The sequence below is a fragment of the Oncorhynchus masou genome, chromosome 1 (genome assembly GCF_036934945.1).
Source record: "Oncorhynchus masou masou isolate Uvic2021 chromosome 1, UVic_Omas_1.1, whole genome shotgun sequence".
Taxonomy (NCBI): Eukaryota; Metazoa; Chordata; class Actinopteri; order Salmoniformes; family Salmonidae; genus Oncorhynchus; species Oncorhynchus masou.
Window position 1 is genome coordinate 37,319,260 of NC_088212.1, and position 5,101 is coordinate 37,324,360.

Consider the following 5,101-nt stretch of genomic DNA (forward strand, 5'->3'; position numbering starts at 1 on the left):
ATGTCATCCGAACATCTCTCTCGCAGTCTTTTGTCTCCATTTTACATTGGATTTGACATCACTCAGTCTTTTGTCTCCATTTTACATTGGATTTGACATCTCAAGCATGTGGGAATATTGATTTTATGTATTTCAGTATTGTGATTTTGATTTACTGTAATACCACTTGATCACTCTGCCCTCTGACTTGCTGTAAAAGCTTGATTATTCAACTGCTTATAAAACCTGGCCTGCGTCCCATGGCACCCTATTCCTTTTATAAGTGCCCTATTATTGACCAGGGCCCATTTTTGGCTTTGATCAAAAGTAGTGCGCTAAGTAGGGTTCCTTTTTGGGACGCGTCCCCTGCTCTACATAGGAGTTCACATCTGACATAATCACCAGTGTCTCCCTCTCGCTCTGTTTTTATCCCCCTGTGTTCTAGGCTTAAATAACAACAGCGCAACATCTCAACTAGATGAGGATTTCCCACGTCATCACTGCCATAACACATGGAGCTTATTTTGATGTTGACTCGTCAGCAGATAGACTTTGTAAATGAAAGAGAGAGAAACAAAACAACAAAAAATGATCATCCATCAGCCAATGTTTCATGCTTTTTGAATCAGCAAATGAAATGTATAGAACAGAAAATCAAAAAATGACTACTTCTACTACTTCTCATATCTACATTCCCACTGGATGGACAAACATAGTGTACACGAACATGAGGACTGACTGGAGCAGCTCTAGTGTCAGGATGGAAGAATGGAGGCAGTTATCCTCCTCGGGATACAAGTGTTCTAAAGCTCTGTCTTTACGCTTCCTCTAAGGATGGTTGGTGGTGGTGTGAGGCAGGAGAGAACGTTATGTTTGTTGATTCTACTGCTTGCAAAGGTGGAGGGAAAGGGGAAAGAGAAAATTGAACTATTTAATTTTCATGTCAAAATGAAGTTTGCTTCCAATTGTTTATTTCCATGTAACAATTTAGCTTTTTGTTTCCATGTTTATTTTTGTTTGTCTTTCCTCAAGGCACTGTAAATTGTATTTGTTTGTAATATTGTTTTTATTTTGCTGGTCTGTCTTTTTCATTTTAGTTTGAAGAAGTGTGGACTATTGTGGTAGATGGTGTGATTTTAAGTTGGGGACTTGATGCTTGAGTGTCACTTAAAGGAGCTGTGAGAGACTCCACACATGCGCTTTTCACACGCGAAGGCTCTCAAACACATTTGTCATACAATGGTTCACTGTGTTTCTTTAAGTGCACTGGGATCATTGCTGTGCAACTCATAGGGGACTGACTGGGTGCTGATTCAGTTCATAAACCCACAAGAATTTCACACACCTGCAAGTGTTGATTGGAGTTAGGGAAGTGAAATGACATGTGCATTTGGTTGGGTTACTTATAGCTGTTGAGTAAAACAAAATGAAAATATATTTTCTGAATCGATACAGTCGTGGTTGTTTGCTGAAGGTATATGATTTACTCGGTTGGTTGCTGTTTGCCATTGATATGTAATAAAGTTGAATAGGATATAAGACATTTTGTTTATAAATGGATTGTGTTTATGAAGGAAGGGAGAGGATTATGTCAAGTACACTGAACAAAAATATAAACAATTTCAAAGATTTTGCTGTTACAGTTCAGATATGGAAATCGGTCCATTTAAAGAAAATCATTGGGCCCTAATCTATGGATTTCACATGACTGGGCAGGGGTGCAGCCATGGGTGGGCCTGGGAGGGCATAGGCTCACCCGAGCCAGGCCCAGTCAATCAGAATGAGTTTTACCCCACAAAAGGGCTTTATTACAGACAGAAATACCCCCCCCCCATTTGAAGAAGCTGGATGTGGAGGTCCTGGGCTGGGGTGGTTACACGTGGTCTGTGGTTGTGAGGCCGATCGTACTGCCAAATTCTCTAAAACTACATTGGCGGCTTATGGTAGAGAAATTAACATTATCTGGAAACAGCTCTGGTGGACATTCCTGCAGTCAGCATGCCAATTGTGTATGCTCCCTAAAAACTAAAGACATCTGTGGCATTGTGTGACAAAATTGCACATTTTAGAGTGGCCTTTTATTGTCCCCAGCACAAGGTGCACTTGTGTAAGGATCATGCTGTTTAATTAGCTTCTCGATATGCTACATCTGTAAGGTGGATGGATTATCTTGACAAAGGATAAACTGCTCACTTACAGGGATGTAAACTCATTTTTGCAAAACATTTGAGAGAAATCATATTTTTGTGCCTATGGAATGTTTCTGGGATCTTTTATTTCAACTCATGAGACATGGACCAGCACTTTACATGTTGTGTTTATATTTTTATTCAGTGTACATGCTCCTGTTGTCAAAGGGTAGAACCTAAAAGCGTTTTATATTTTTGTTGGTTTTATAAATGTATATTAGGGTCAAAGAAAAGCAAAAAAACAAAAAAAAACAAGACTAACTTAATTGTGTACTCATAACAGGTTGTTTCGGAAGCACATTCATTGGATAAAGGATCACCATGTTTGTAAACAGAAATAACTACGTAATTTAGGTGTGTATAAAATCTGTAGAGTCATGTTAATTACATATTTATATTTTGTACGGTTAAGATTGAAAAAAGAAGACCTTTAATCTTCAGCTTTCTTTGTAAAGGTGTGATGGACTGATGACCTGGTCTCCAAATCTTTGTCGGAGATTAGGAAGGGGGAGAAAGAGAGGGGAAGTGGATAGTTCAGCAGGGGTCACTCAAGAGAAGGATGGGTGGATGCAGCAGCAGGGATAGACAGCAGTGCTAGAATTCCATTTCATTTCACACTGCAATTATATAGTCGCTGATAACCTAAAAACGTGCTTTGATTTTGCCAATGCATCTTTAAAGAACTATTTGAAACAAGCATGAGCAAATGTACAGATGTTTATATATTCTTTAAGTGCCCGTTTTTGTGGTGGAATTGGATATTCAAGTAATTCACATCTGGAGAGAACAGAGAGGAGAGCAGTTTCGTGTGGTTCAAGGCAGAATTTGCATCACATTGTACAAAGTATACAAAGTCTGATTTATTATATTTTTTGTTTTCTAGAGGCAGTTGAAATGTAGTAGAAGATTACGCCGTTGTCTTTTAAAGGGACAAAAGACAAGCTAAACTGCACGCGGGTAAAGATTTAGAAGTGGTGTTGTGATTAGTCTTTCTCCATCTCCAAGTGGACACTGCACTATGAACCTTCTCTCTCCCAATTCTGGGACCAGTGAGGGGGACCTCCACTACAGAAACGCTCAACTCATGCTTCGTCTACAGGCGAATGGCATGTGCCTGCGTCAGTTTCTTTGTGATGTGATTTATAAAGCTTGCATATTTTACACAGTGTTTTCGAAGACTTATGTGATAAAATAAAGATTAAAAAGTACATGTATTAACTTTTGATTTCAGAGAAAAGTAACGTAATAATGTAAACGTTCTCCATGTCGACATTTGTCCTCAGAACTATGTGCTTTTCATTGGATTATTCATCTCTGACTGTCTATTCCTGACTGCATTTTGCAGTACACAACCAAAGGACCTGGTGTTGTATTTATATACATATGAAAGTAGTCCAGGAGTTTGTTTGTGGATGTTCATCTAATTGTACATTTACTAAATAAGATGCTGTGAAAGAAATGCAAGAAAATGGGGCCGAAATTGAATCAAAGGGGCAAGACCTACCTGTGTAGATATCACTGATTCAAACTCTTCAAAAATAAAGTAACTGTATCAGTAGCAAATGTGTTTGTAACTATCATGTGCCTTAACCTTTTCCATGGTAGATAAAGAAAATGTGTTTCATATCATGCTTTATCCTCCCACTGTCCTCCACCCTCATCCCTTTCTCTGTTTACCTCTTTCATTTTCTCTTCTTTGTCAGGCTCCCTATCCATCTCACCTTTCCCCCTAATTTCAGACACTCACACATTCACCCACTCTGTCCTCAGTGTAGTCTAGACTGTTGGTGGATATTTGCCTTGTATTACATTGAATTATAAACTTTCAAAAGATGGAGACAAAAAAATGGTTTGATTTCATAGAGTAAGTTGTTATTGCTTTCGTAGCTATCAGAGCGATGCCACAGTGACAATGTATTATGTTAATTTTACTAATACCCAGAGGCAAGTGTTATGCTTGTTTAAATAATGGAAAAAATACAGATTTGTAGAGTATACATTTGGTGTGTTTTCAATAAACCATGCCTGGAAAGAACATGTTGCATGTGTATGTTTGTTTGGTATTCCACACAAATGCAAGGCAGCAGCATACCACCCTGCAAACCACTGCTGGCTTGCTTCTGAAGCTAAGCAGATTTGGTCCTGGTCAGTCCCTGGATGGGAGACCAGATGCTGCTGGAAGTGGTGTTGGAGGGCCAGTAGAAGGCATTCTTTCCTCTGGTCTAAACAAATATCCCAATGCCCCTGGGCAGTGATTGGGGACACTGCCCTGTGTAGGGTGCTGTCTTTCTGATGGGACGTTAAACAGGTGTCCTGGTTCTCTGAGGTCATTAAAGATCCCATGGCACTTATCATAAGAGTAGGGGTGTTAACCCTGGTGTCCTGGCCAAACATCCCAATCTGGCCCTCAAACCATCAGTCACCTAATAATCCCCAGTTTACAATTGACTCATTCATCCCCCTCCTCTCCCCTCTAACTATTCCCCAGGTCGTTTCTGTAAATGAGAACGTGTTCTCAGTTAACTTACCTGGTAAAATAATGGATAAACATTTAAAGGATATACAGCTTCATGTATTTTACCTGAAGCCACAACACGAATGTATTGCAGAAAGTTGTCAATTCTATTATAGCTTTCTTGTCTGCATGGTTAAATGAGACCTGATGTCATCTATCAAAAAACATGCTAATACCAAACCAGTTACTGTTTGGAATCCAACAGTGTAAATATTCCTATTTTAAATCATATTTCAAACTGCTCCTGAATGTTTAATTTCTTGTATAAGCCTGACCTAGTCTATACATATTTATTACGTAGCTACTACAGTAGCAATTTATCTAACGTATCTAACATTTGACAACGTTGCGTTAGTGAATGTGCCTCACATAGGTAAAATAGGTCAGGCAGATTTCCAGACGCCTATGACTTCGTGAA

General features: G+C 39.1%; 1 protein-coding gene across 3 annotated transcripts in view; it reads left to right on the forward strand.

Moving 5' to 3' along the window:
- LOC135543411 (splicing regulator ARVCF-like) overlaps nucleotides 1–4,203 on the forward strand; it is a 233,530-nt gene extending 229,327 nt beyond the window's left edge. For all 3 annotated transcript variants that reach the window (XM_064970649.1, XM_064970658.1, XM_064970666.1), the window contains one exon: nucleotides 425–4,203. The gene's annotated coding sequence lies outside the window, so the exon portion shown is untranslated. The remainder of the gene's footprint in view (nucleotides 1–424) is intronic.
- The last annotated feature ends 898 nt before the right edge of the window (nucleotides 4,204–5,101 follow it).